This window comes from Delphinapterus leucas, chromosome X (genome assembly GCF_059928025.1).
Source record: "Delphinapterus leucas isolate spDelLeu-1000000601 "Yukka" chromosome X, BTC_Dleu_Yukka2, whole genome shotgun sequence".
NCBI lineage: Eukaryota > Metazoa > Chordata > Mammalia > Artiodactyla > Monodontidae > Delphinapterus > Delphinapterus leucas.
The window spans coordinates 62703510-62717900 of NC_143150.1; positions in this window are offsets into that span (position 1 = coordinate 62703510).

Sequence of the window (14391 nt, forward strand, 5' to 3'; positions counted from 1 at the left end):
TTATATTCTATATATAAGTGATAACATACAGTATTTGTCTTTTACTGTATGACATCTCATTTAGCATAATACCTTCAAGGTTCATTCCTGTTGTCACAAAAGGCAGGAATTCCTTCTTTTTTATGGCTGAATAGTATTTCATTCTTTATATATAAAACATCTTTATCCATTCATCAAATGACAAGTAAGTTGTTTCCATATCTTGGCTGTTGTGAATAATGTTGTAATTACATGGGAGTGCACGTATCTCTTTGACATTCTGTTTTCATTTCCTTCAGATATACACCCAGGAATGAAACCACTGGATCACAAAGTAGTTGTATTTTTAATTTTTTGAGGAACTTTCATACTGTTATCCATAGTTGTTGAACTAATTTGCAATCCCACTAGCACTGTTCAAATACGATCTTTTCTCCACATCGTTGCCAACACTTATTACCTTCCCTTAACAATAGCCATTCTAACAGGTCTGATATAATAATTCATTGTGGTTTAACTCACAGTCCCTGATGATTAGTGATGTTGAGCATCTCTTCATGTATTTGTTAGTCATTTGAAGGTCTTCTTTAGATAAATATCTATTTAGTTCCTCTGCTAATTTTTAAATCATTATTTTCACATTTTTCTTGGGGTATAATTGCTCCACAATGGTGCGCCAGCTTCTGCTTCACAACAAAGTGAATCAGCCATACACACACACATGTTCCCATATCTCTTCCCTCTTGTGTCTCCCTCCCTCCCTCCCACCCTGCTCATCCCACCCTTCCAGGCGGTCACAAAGCACCGAGCCAATATCCCTGTGCCATGCGGCTGCTTCCCACCAGCTATCTACCTTATGTTTGTTAGTGTGTATAAGCCCATGACTCTCTCTCGCCCTGTCACAGCTCACCATTCCCCCTCCCCATATCCTCAAGTCCGTTCTCCAGTAGGTCTGTGTCTTTATTCCTGTCCCACCCCTAGGCTCCCCGTAACATCTTTTCTCTTAAATTCCATATATATATGTGATAGCATATGGTATTTGTCTTTGTCTTTCTGACTTACTTCACTCAGTATGACAGACTCTAGGTCTAGCCACCTCATTACAAATAGCTCAATTTCGTTTCTTTTTATGGCTGAGTAATATTCCATTGTATATATGTGCCACATCTTCTTTATCCATTCATCCGATGATGGGCACTTAGGTTGTTTCCATCTCCGGGCTATTGTAAATAGAGCTGCAATGAACATTTTGGTACATGACTCTTTTTGAATTTTGGTTTTCTCAGGGTATATGCCCAGTAGTGGGATTGCTGGGTCATATGGTAGTTTTATTTGTAGTTTTTTAAGGAACCTCCATACTGTTCTCCATAGTGGATGAACCAATTCACATTCCCACCAGCAGTGCAAGAGTGTTCCCTTTTCTCCACACCCTCTCCAGCATTTATTGCTTCTAGATTTTTTGATGATGGCCATTCTGACTGGTGTGAGATGATATCTCATTGTAGTTTTGATTTGCATTTCTCTATTGATTAATGATGTTGAGCATTCTTTCATGTGTTTGTTGGCAGTCTGTATATCTTCTTTGGAGAAATGTCTATTTAGGTCTTCTAACCATTTTTACATTGGGTTTTATCTTTTGTTATTGAGCTGCATGAGCTGCTTGTAAATTTTGGAGATTAATCCTTTGGCAGTTGCTTCATTTGCAAATATTTCCTCCCATTCTGAGGGGTGTCTTTTAGTCTTGTTTATGGTTTCCTTTGCTGTGCAAAAGCTTTGAAGTTTCATTGGGTCCTATTTGTTTATTTTTGTTTTTATTTCTGTTACTCTAGGAGGTGGGTCAGAAAGGATCTTGCTGTGATTTATGTCATAGAGTGTTCTGCCTATGTTTTCCTCTAAGAGTTTGATAGTTTCTGGTCTTACATTTAGGTCTTTAATCCATTTTGAGCTTGTTTTTGTGTATGGTGTTAGGGAGTGATCTAAGCTCATACTTTTACATGTATCTGTCCAGTTTTCCAAGCACCACTTATAGAAGAGGTTGTCCTTTCTCCACTGTACATTCCTGCCACCTTTATCAAAGGTAAGGTGTCCATATGTGTGTGGGTTTATCTCTGGGCTTTCTATCCTGATCCATTGATCTATATTTCTGTTTTTGTGCCAGTACCATACTGTCTTGATTACTGTAGCTTTGTAGTATAGTCTGAAGTCAGGGTGCCTGATTCCTCCAGCTCCTGTTTTCATTCTCAAGATTGCTTTGGCTATTCGGGGTCTTTTCTGATTCAATGCAAGCTGCGAAATTTTTTGTTCTAGTTTTGTGAAAAATGCCAGTGGTAGTTTGATAGGGATTGCATTGAATCTATAGATTGCTTTGGGTAGCAGAGTCATTTTCACAATGTTGATTCTTCCAATCCAAAAACATGGTATATCTCTCCATCTAACTGTATCATCTTTAATTTCTTTCACCAGTGTCTTATAATTTTCTGCGTACAGGTCTTTTGTCTCCTTAGGTAGGTTTATTCCTAGATATTTTATTCTTTTTATTGCAATGGTAAATGGGAGTGTTTTCTTGATTTCAATTACAGATTTTTCATTATTAGTATATAGGAATGCCAGAGATTTCTGTGCATTAATTTTGTACCTTGCTCCTTTGCCAAATTCATTGATTAGATCTAGTAGTTTTCTGGTAGCATCTTTAGGATTATCTATGTATAGTATCATGTCATCTGCAAACAATGACAGCTTTACTTCTTTTCCAATTTGGATTCCTTTTATTTCCTTTTCTTCTCTGATTACTGTGGCTAAAACTTCCAAAACTATGCTGAGTAACAGTGGTGAGAGTGGGCAACCTTGTCTTGTTCCTGATCTTAGTGGAAATACTTTCAGTTTTTCACCAGTGAGAATGATGTTGGCTGTGGGCTTGTTATATATGGCCTTTATTATGTTGAGGAAAGTTCCCTCCATGCCTACTTTCCACTGGGTTTTTATCATAAATGGGTGTTGAATTTTGTCAAAAGATTTCTCTGCATCTATTGAGATGATCATATGGTTTTTCTCCTTCAATTTGTTAATATGGTTTATCACATTGATAGATTTGTGTATATTGAAGAATCCTTGCATTCCTGGAATAAACCCCACTTGGTCATGGTATACAATCCTTTTAATGTGCTGTTGGATTCTGTTTGCTAGTATTTTGTTGGGGATTTTTGCATCTATGTTCATCAGTGATACTGGCCTGTAGTTTCCTTTCTTTGTGACATCCTTGTCTGGTTTTGGTATCAAGGTGATGGTGGCCTCGTAGAAGGAATTTGGGAGTGTTCCTCCCTCTGCTATATTTTGGAAGAATTTGAGAAGGATAGGTGTTAGCTCTTCTCTAAATGTTTGATAGAATTCGCCTGTGAAGCCATCTGGTCCTGGGCTTTTGTTTGTTGGAAGATTTTTAATCACAGTTTCAATTTCAGTGCTTGTGATTGGTCTGTTCATATTTTCTATTTCTTCCTGATTCAGTCTTGGCAGGTTGTGCATTTCTAAGAATTTGTCCATTTCTTCCAGATTGTCCATTTTATTGACATAGAGTAGCTTGTAGTAATCTCTCATGATCTTTTTTATTTCTGCAGTGTCCGTTGTTACTTCTCCTTTCCATTTCTAATTCTATTGATTTGAGTCTTCTCCCTTTTTTTCTTGATGAGTCTGGCTAGTGGTTTATCTATTTTGTTTATCTTCTCAAAGAACCAGCTTTTAGTTTTATTGAGCTTTGCTATTGTTTCCTTCCTTTCTTTTTCATTTATTTCTGATCTGATTTTTATGATTTCTTTCCTTCTGCTAGCTTTGGGGCTTTTTGTTCTTCTTTCTCTAATTGCTTGAGGTTCCAGGTTAGGTTGTTTCTTCGAGAAGTTTAATGCTTCTTATGGTGGGCTTGTATAGCCATAAACTTCCCCCTTAGAACTGCTTTTGCTGCATTCCATAGGTTTTGGGTCGTTGTGCCTCATTGTCATTTGTTTGTAGGTATTTTTTAATTTCCTCTTTGATTTCTTCAGTGATCACTTCATTATTAAGTAGTGTATTGTTTAGCCTCCATGTGTTTGTATTTTTTACAGATCTTTTCCTGTAATTGATATCTAGTCTCATGGCGTTGTTGTCGGAAAAGATACTTGATACGATTTCACTTTTCTTACATTTACCAAGGCTTGATTTGTGACCCAAGATATGATCTATCCTGAAGAATGTTCCATGAGCGCTTGAGAAAAATGTGTATTCTGTTGTTTTTGGATGGAGTGTCCTATAAATATCAGTTAAGTCCATCGTGTTTAATGTATCATTTAAATCTTGTGTTTCCTTATTTACTTCCATTTTGGATGATCTGTCCATGGGTGAAAGTGGGGTGTTAAAGTCCCCTACTCTGAATGTGTTACTGTCGATTTCCCCTTTTATGGCTGTTAGTATTTGCCTTATGTATTGAGGTGCTCCTATGTTGGGTGCATAAATATTTACAATTGTTATATCTTCTTCTTGGATCCATCCCTTGATCATTTTGTAGTGTCCTTCTTTGTCTCTTCTAATAGTCCTTATTTTAAAGTCTGTTTTGTCTGATATGAGAACTGCTACTCCAGCTTTCTTTTAGTTTCCATTTGCATGGAATATCTTTTTCCATCCCCTTATTTTCAGTCTGTATGTGTCTCTAGGTCTGAAGTGGGTCTCTTGTAGACAGCATATATAAGGGTCTTGTTTTTGTATCCATTCAGCCAATCTGTGTCTTTTGGTGGGAGCATTTAGTCCATTTACATTTAAGGTAATTATCGATATGCATGTGCCTATTCCCATTTTCAAAATTGTTTTTGGTTTGTTATTATAGGTCTTTTCCTTCTCTTGTGTTCCTTGTCTAGAGAAGCTCCTTTAGCATTTGTTGTAATGCTGGATTGGTGGTGCTGAACTCTCTCAGCTTTTGCTTGTCTGCAAAGGTTTTAATTTCTCCATCAAATCTGAATGAGATCCTTGCTGAGTAGAGTAATCTTGGTTGCAAGAGTTTCTCCTTCATCACTTTCAGTATGTCCTGCCACTCCCTTCTGGCTTGTAGGGTTTCTGCTGAGAGATCAGCTGTTAACCTTCTGGGGATTCCGTTGTGTGTAATTTGTTGTTTTTCCCTTGCTGCTTTTAATATGCTTTCTTTGTATTTAATTTTTGACAGTTTGATTAATATGTGTCTTGGCGTATTTCTCCTTGGATTTATCCCGTATGGGACTCTCTGTGCTTCCTGGACTTGATTAACTATTTCCTTTCCCATATTAGGGAAGTTTTCAACTATAATCTCTTCAAATATTTTCTCAGTCCCTTTCTTTTTCTCTTCTTCTTCTGGAACCCCTATAATTCAAATGTTGGTGCGTTTAATGTTGTCCCAGAGGTCTCTGAGACTGTCCTCAGTTCTTTTCATTCTTTTTTCTTTATTCTGCTCTGCAGTAGTTATTTCCACTCTTTTATCTTCCAGGTCACTTATACATTCTTCTGCCTCAGTTATTCTGCTATTGATCCCATCTAGAGTACTTTTAATTTCATTTATTGTGTTGCTCATCGTTAATTGTTTCATCTTTATTTCTTCTAGGTCCTTGTTAACTGTTTCTTGCATTTTATCCATTCTATTTCCAAGATTTCAGATCATCCTTACTATCATTATTCTGAATTCTTTTTCAGGTAGACTGCCTATTTCCTCTTCATTTGTTAGGTCTGGTATATTTTTATCTTGCTCCTTTTTCTGCTGTGTGTTTTTCTGTCTTCTCATTTTGCTTGTCTTACTGTGTTTGGGGTCTCCTTTTTACAGGCTGCAGGTTCGTAGTTCCCGCTGTTTTTGATGTCTGTCTCCAGTGGTTAAGGTTGGTTCAGTGGGTTGTGTAGGCTTCCTGGTGGAGGGGACTAGTGCCTGTGTTGTGGTGGATGAGGCTGGATCTTGTCTCTCTAGTGGGCAGGTTCACTTCTGGTGGTGTGTTTTGGGGACTCTGTGGCCTTATTATGATTTTAGGCAGCCTCTCTGCTAATGGGTGGGGTTGTGTTCCTCTTTTGCTCGTTGTTTGGCATAGGTTGTCCAGACTGTGGCTTGCTGGTCGTTGAGTGAAGCTGGGTGCTGGTGTTAAGATGGAGGTCTCTGGGAGATTTTCGTACTTTGATATTATGTGGAGCTGGGAGGTCTCTTGTTGACCAGTGTCCTGAAGTTCGCTCTCCTACCTCAGAGGCAGAGCTCTGACTCCTGGCTGGAGCACCAAGAGCCTTTCATCCACACGGCTCAGAATAAAAGTGAGAAAAAGTAGAGAGAATTAGTAGAATTATGAAGAAAGAAAGAAAGAAAGAAAGAGAGTAGGGAAGGAAGGAAGGAAGGATGAAAGAAAGAAAGCAAGAAGCAAAGAAGGAAAGAAGGCAAGAAGGAAAGAAAAGAGGGAGAGAGGGAGGGAGTAAGGAAGGAAGGAGGGAAAGAAAGAAAAAAGACAGAAAGAAAGAAGATACAGTAAAATAAAGTATAATAAAGTTATTGAATTAAAATTACTTATTTAGAAAATAAAAGGGGACGGTAGAACCTTAGGACAAATGTTGGAAGCAAAGCTATACAGACAAAACTTACACAGAAGCATACACATACACCCTCACAAAAAGAGGTAAAGGTGAAATAATCATAAATCTTGCTCTCAGAGACCACCTCCTCAATTTGGGATGATTCGTTGTCTAAAGGAGGGAAGGAAGGAAGGAAAGAAAGAAAGAAAGAAAGAACGAAGGTAAAGTATAATAAAGTTATTAAAATTAAAATTAATTTTTAAGAAAAAATTTTTTAAAAAAACCATGGATGGATAGAACCCTAGGACAAATGGTGGAAGCAAAACTATACAGACAAGATCTCACACAGAAGCATACACATACACATTCATGAAAAGAGGAAAAGGGGAAAAAATTATAAATCTTGCTCTCGAAGCCCACCTCCTCAATTTGGGATGACTCGTTGTCTATTCATGTATTCCACAGATGCAGGGTACATCAAGTTGATTGTGGAGCTTTAATCCACTGTTTCTGAGGCTGCTGGGAGAGATTTCCCTTTCTCTTCTTTGTTCTCACACCTCACAGGGGCTCAGCTTTGGATTTGGCCTTGCCTCTGTGTGTAGGTCGCTGGAGGGTGTCTGTTTTTTGCTCAGAGAGGACGGGGTTAAAGGAGCCGCTGATTCGGGGGCTCTGGTGCACTCAGGCCGGGGGGGAGGGAGGGCCACTGCATGTGGGGCGGGCCTGCGGTGGCAGAGGCCGGCGTGACGTTGCACCAACCTGTGGCCCGCCGTGTGTTCTCCCCGGGAAGTTGTCCCTGGATCCCGGGAACCTGGCATTGGCGGGCTGCACAGGCTCCGTGGAAGAGGGGTGTGGATAGTGACCTGTGCTTGCACATAGGCCCCTTGGTTGCGGCACTAGTAGCCTTAGCATCTCCCGCCTGTCCCTGGGGTTTGCACTTTTAGCCACGGCTCGTGCCCATATCTGGAGTTCCTTTAAGAAGCACTCTTAAACCCCTCTCCTCGCGCACCAGGAAACAAAGAGCCATTTTTTTTAAATTGAGCTGTATATGTTCTTTATATGTTTTGCATGTTATCTACTTATAAAATATATGGTTTGTAAATATTCTCTTCCATTCTGAAGGTTATCTTTTCATTTTTTTAAACATCTTTATTGGGGTATAATTGCTTTACAGTGGTGTGTTACTTTCTGTTTTATAAATAAGTGAATCAGTTATACATATACATTTATTCCCACATGTCTTCCCTCTTGCATCTCCCTCCCTCCCACCCTCCCTATCCCACCCCTCCAGGCTGTCATAAAGCACCTAGCCAATATCCCTGTGCCATGCAGCTGCTTCCCACTAGCTATCTACCTTACGTTTGGTAGTGTGTATAAGTCCATGACTCTCTCTTGCCCTGTCATAGCTCACCCTTCCCCCTCCCCATATCCTCAAGTCTGTTCTCCAGTAGGTCTGCATCTTTATTCCTGTCTTACCCCTAGGTTCTTCATGACATTTTTTTTCTTAAATTCCATATATATGTGTTAGCATATAGTATTTGTCTTTGTCTTTCTGACTTACTTCACTCTGTATGACAGACTCTAGGTCTAGCCACCTCATTACAAATAGCTCAATTTCGTTTCTTTTTATGGCTGAGTAATATTCCATTGTATATATGTGCCACATCTTCTTTATCCATTCATCCGATGATGAGCACTTAGGTTGTTTCCATCTCCGGGCTATTGTAAATAGAGCTGCAATGAACATTTTGGTACATGACTCTTTTTGAATTTTGGTTTTCTCAGGGTATATGCCCAGTAGTGAGTTTGCTGGGTCATATGGTAGTTCTATTTATAGTTTTTTAAGGAACCTCCATACTGTTCTCCATAGTGGATGAACCAATTCACATTTCCACCAGCAGTGCAAGAGTGTTCTCTTTTCTCCACACCCTCTCCAGCATTTATTATTTCTAGATTTTTTGATGATGGCCATTCTGACTGGTGTGAGATGATATCTCATTGTAGTTTTGATTTGCATTTCTCTAATGATTAATGATGTTGAGCATTCTTTCATGTGTTTGTTGGCAGTCTGTATACCTTCTTTGGAGAAATATCTGTTTAGATCTTCTGCCCATTTTTGGATTGTGTTGTTTGTTTTTTTGTTATTGAGCTGCATGAGCTGCTTGTAAATTTTGGAGATTAATCCTTTGTCAGTTGCTTCATTTGCAAATATTTTCTCCCATTCTGAGGGTTGTCTTTTGGTCTTGTTTATGGTTTCCTTTGCTGTACAAAAGCTTTGAAGTTTCATTAGGTCCCATTTGTTTATTTTTGTTTTTATTTCCATTACTCTATGAGGTGGGTCAGAAAGGATCTTGCTGTGATTTATGTCATAGAGTGTTCTGCCTATGTTTTCCTCTAAGAGTTTTATAGTTTCTGGCCTTACATTTAGGTCTTTAATCCATTTTGAGCTTATTTTTGTGTATGGTGTTAGGGAGTGATCTAAGCTCATACTTTTACATGTATCTGTCCAGTTTTCCCAGCACTACTTATTGAAGAGGCTGTCCTTTCTCCACTGTAAATTCCTGGCACCTTTATCAAAGATAAGGTGTCCATAGGGGCGTGGGTTTATCTCTGGGCTTTCTATCCTGTTCCATTGATCTATCTTTCTGTTTTTGTGCCAGTACCATACTGTCTTGATTACTGTAGCTTTGTAGTATAGTCTGAAGTCAGGGAGCCTGATTCCTCCAGCTCCTTTTCTCACTCTCAAGATTGCTTTGGCTGTTCGGGGTCTTTTGTGTTTCCAAACAAATTGTGAAATTTTTGATCTAGTTCTGTAAAAAATGCCAGTGGTAGTTTGATAGGGATTGCATTGAATCTGTAGATAGCTTTGGGTAGTAGAGTCATTTTCACAATGTTGATTCTTCCAATCCAAGAACATGGTATATCTCTCCATCTATTTGTATCATCTTTAATTTCTTTCATCAGTGTCTTATAATTTTCTGCATACAGGTCTTTTGTCCCTTAGGTAGGTTTATTCCTAGATATTTTATTCTTTTTGTTGCAATAGTAAATGGGAGTATTTTCTTGATTTCACTTTCAGATATTTCATCATTAGTATATAGGAATGCCAGAGAATTCTGTGCATTAATTTTGTATCCTGCTACTTTACCAAATTCATTGATTAGCTCTACTAGTTTTCTGGTAGCATCTTTAGGATTCTCTATGTATAGTATCATGTCATCTGCAAACAGTGACAGCTTTACTTCTTCTTTTCCGATTTGGATTCCTTTTATTTCCTTTTCTTCTCTGATTACTGTGGCTAAAACTTCAAAACTATGCTGAGTAACAGTGGTGAGAGTGGGCAACCTTGTCTTGTTCCTGATCTTAGTGGAAATGCTTTCAATTTCTCACCATTGAGGATGATGTTGGCTGTGGGCTTGTCATATATGGCCTTTATTATGTTGAGGAAGGTTCCCTCTATGCCTACTTTCTGGAGGGTTTTTATCATAAATGGGTGTTGAATTTTGTCAAAAGATTTCTCTGCATCTATTGAGATGATCATATGGTTTTTCTCCTTCAGTTTGTTAAAATGGTTTATCACATTGATAGATTTGCGTATATTGAAGAATCCTTGCATTCCTGGAATAAACCCCAATTGATCATGGTGTATAATCCTTTTAATGTGCTGTTGGATTCTGTTTGCTAGTATTTTGTTGAGGATTTTTGCATCTATATTCATCAGTGATATTGGCCTGTAGTTTCCTTTCTTTGGGACATCCTTGTCTGGTTTTGGTATCAAGGTGATGGTGGGCTCGTAGAAGGAATTTGGGAGTGTTCCTCCCTCTGCTACATTTTGGAAGAGTTTGAGAAGGAAAGGTGTTAACTCTTCTCTAAATGTTTGATAGAATTCGCCTGTGAAGCCATCTGGTCCTGGGCTTTTGTTTGTTGGAAGATTTTTAATCACAGTTTCAATTTCAGTGCTTGTGATTGGTCTGTTCATATTTTCTATTTCTTCCTGATTCAGTCTTGGCAGGTTGTGCATTTCTAAGAATTTGTCCATTTCTTCCAGATTGTCCATTTTATTGGCATAGAGTTGCGTGTAGTAATCTCTCATGATCTTTTTTATTTCTGCAGTGTCCATTGTTACTTCTCCTTTTTCATTTCTAATTCTATTGATTTGAGTCTTCTCCCTTTTTTTCTTGATGAGTCTGGCTAATGGTTTATCTATTTTGTTTATCTTCTCAAAGAACCAGCTTTTAGTTTTATTGATCTTTGCTATTGTTTCCTTCATTTCTTTTTCATTTATTTCTGATCTGATTTTTATGATTTCTTTCCTTCTGCTAGCTTTGGGTTTTTTTTGTTCTTTTTTCGCTAATTGCTTGAGGTTCAAGGTTAGGTGGTTTATTCGAGATGTTTCCTGCTTCTTAAGGTGGGCTTGTATTGCTATAAACTTCCCCCTTAGAACTGCTTTTGTTGCATCCCATAGGTTTTGGGTCGTTGTGTCTCCATTGTCATTTGTTTCTCGGTATTTTTTATTTCCTCTTTGATTTCTTCAGTGATCACTTCATTATTAAGTAGTGTATTGTTTAGCCTCCATGTGTTTGTATTTTTTACAGATCTTTCCCTGTAATTGATATCTAGTCTCATTGCGTTGTTGTCGGGAAAGATACTTGATACAATTTCACTTTTCTTACATTTACCAAGACTTGATTTGTGACCCAAGATATGATCTATCCTGGAGAATGTTCCATGAGCACTTGAGAAAAATGTGTATTCTGTTGTTTTTGGATGGAGTGTCCTATAAATATCAATTAAGTCCATCGTTTTCAATGTATCATTTAAAGCTTGTGTTTCCTTATTTATTTTCATTTTGGATGATCTGCACACGGGTGAAAGTGGGGTGTTAAATTCCCCTACTATGAATGTGTTACTGTCGACTTCCCCTTTTATGACTGTTAGTATTTGCCTTATGTACTGAGGTGCTCCTACGTTGGGTGCATAAATATTTACAATTGTTATATCTTCTTCTTGGATCGATTCCTTAATCATTATGTAGTGTCCTTCTTTGTCTCTTCTAATAGTCCTTATTTTAATGTCTATTTTGTCTGATATGAGAACTGCTACTCCAGCTTTCTTTTGGTTTCCAATTTCATGGAATATCTTTTCCATCCCCTTACTTTCAGTCTGTATGTGTCTCTAGGTCTGAAGTGGGTCTCTTGTAGACAGCATATATAAGGGTCTTGTTTTTGTATCCATTCAGCCAATCTGTGTCTTTTGGTGGGAGCATTTAGTCCATTTACATTTAAGGTAATTATTGATATGTGTGTTCCTATTCCAATTTTCTAAATTGTTTTGGGTTCGTTATTATAGGTCTTTTCCTACTCTTGTGTTCCTTGTCTAGTGAAGTTCCTTTAGCATTTGTTGTAAAGCTGGTTTGGTGGTGCTGAACTCTCTCAGCTTTTGCTTGTCTGCAAAGGTTTTAATTTCTCCATCAAATCTGAATGAGATCCTTGCTGGGTAGAGTAATCTTGGTTGCAGGAGTTTCTCCTTCATCACTTTCAGTATGTCCTGTCACTCCCTTCTGGCTTGTAGGGTTTCTGCTGAGAGATCAGCTGTTAACCTTCTGGGGATTCCGTTGTGTGTAATTTGTTGTTTTTCCCTTGCTGCTTTTAATATGCTTTCTTTGTATTTAATTTTTGACAGTTTGATTAATATGTGTCTTGGCATATTTCTCCTTGGATTTATCCCGTATGGGACTCTCTGTGCTTCCTGGACTTGATTAACTATTTCCTTTCCCATATTAGGGAAGTTTTCAACTATAATCTCTTCAAATATTTTCTCAGTCCCTTTCTTTTTCTCTTCTTCTTCTGGAACCCCTATAATTCAAATGTTGGTGTGTTTAATGTTGTCCCAGAGGTCTCTGAGACTGTCCTCAGTTCTTTTCATTCTTTTTTCTTTATTCTGCTCTGCAGTAGTTATTTCCACTCTTTTATCTTCCAGGTCACTTATCCGTTCTTCTGCCTCAGTTATTCTGCTACTGATCCCATCTAGAGTACTTTTAATTTCATTTATTGTGTTGCTCATCATTGCTTGTTTCATCTTTATTTCTTCTAGGTCCTTGTTAACTGTTTCTTGCATTTTGTCCATTCTATTTCCAAGATTTCAGATCATCCTTACTATCATTATTCTGAATTCTTTTTCAGGTAGACTGCCTATTTCCTCTTCTTTTGTTAGGTCTGGTACATTTTTATCTTGCTCCTTTATCTGCTGTGTGTTTTTCTGTCTTCTCATTTTGCTTATCTTACTGTGTTTGGGGTCTCCTTTTTGCAGGTTGCAGGTTCGTAGTTCCCGCTGTTTTTGATGTCTGTCTCCAGTAGCTAAGGTTGGTTCAGTGGGTTGTGTAGGCTTCCTGGTAGAGGGGACTAGTGCCTGTGTTGTGGTGGATGAGGCTGGATCTTGTCTCTCTAGTGGGCAGGTTCACTTCTGGTGGTGTGTTTTGGGGTCTCTGTGGCCTTATTATGATTTTAGGCAGCCTCTCTGCTAATGGGTGGGGTTGTGTTCCTGTTTTGCTAGTTGTTTGGCATAGGTTGTCCAGCACTGTAGCTTGCTGGTCGTTGAGTGAAGCTGGATGCTGGTGTTAAGATGGAGGTCTCTGGGAGATTTTCGTCCTTTGATATTATGTGGAGCTGGGAGGTCTCTTGTTGACCAGTGTCCTGAAGTTGGCTCTCCTACCTCAGAGGCAGAGCCCTGACTCCTGGCTGGAGCAGCAAGAGCTTTTCATCCACACGGCTCAGAATAAAAGTGAGAAAAAGTAGAGAGAATTAGTAGAATTATGAAGAAAGAAAGAAAGAAAGAAAGAAAGAAAGAAAGAAAGAAAGGAGGGAAGGAAGGAAGGAAGGAAGGAAGGAAGGAAGAAAGAAAGAAAGAAAGAAAGAAAGAAAGAAGCAAAGAAGGAAAGAAGGCAAGAAGGAAAGAAAGGAGGGAGGGAGGGAGGGAGCAAGGAAAGAAGGGGGGAAAGAAGGAAGAAAGACGGAAAGAAGGAAGATACAGTAAAATAAAATAAAGTATAATAAAGTTATTGAACTAAAAAAATACTTATTTAGAAAGAAAAAAAGGGACGGATAGAACCTTAGGGCAAATGTTGGAAGCAAAGCTATACAGACAAAATCTTACACAGAAGCATACACATACACCCTCACAAAAAGAGGTAAAGGGGAAATAATCATAAATCTTGCTCTCAGAGATCACCTCCTAAATTTGGGATGATTTGTTGTCTAAAGGAGGGAAGGAAGGTAGGAAACAAAGAAAGAAAGAAAGGAAGAAAGAAAGAAAGAAAGAAAGAAGTTAAAGTATAATAATGTTATTAAAATTAAAATTAATTATTAAGAAAAAAATTTTAAAAAATAACCATGGACGGATAGAACCCTAGGACAAATGGTGGAAGCAAAACTATACAGACAAGATCTCACACAGAAGCATACACATACACATTCACGAAAAGAGGAAAAGGGGAAAAAATCATAGATCTTGCTCTCGAAGCCCACCTCCTCAATTTGGGATGACTCGTTGTCTATTCATGTATTCCACAGATGCAGGGTACATCAAGTTGATTGTGGAGCTTTAATTCACTGTTTCTGAGGCTGCTGGGAGAGATTTCCCTTTCTCTTCTTTGTTCTCACAGCTCACAGGTGCTCAGCTTTGTATTTGGCCCTGCCTCTGCGTGTAGGTCACTGGAGGGCGTCTGTTTTTTGCTCAGACCGGACGGGGTTAAAGGAGCCGCTGATTCGGGGCCTCTGGTGCACTCAGGCCTGGGGGAGGGAGGGCCACTGCATGCGGGGCGGGCCTGCGGCGGCAGAGGCCAGCGTGACGTTGCACCAACCTGTGGCCCACCGTGCGTTCTCCCGGGGA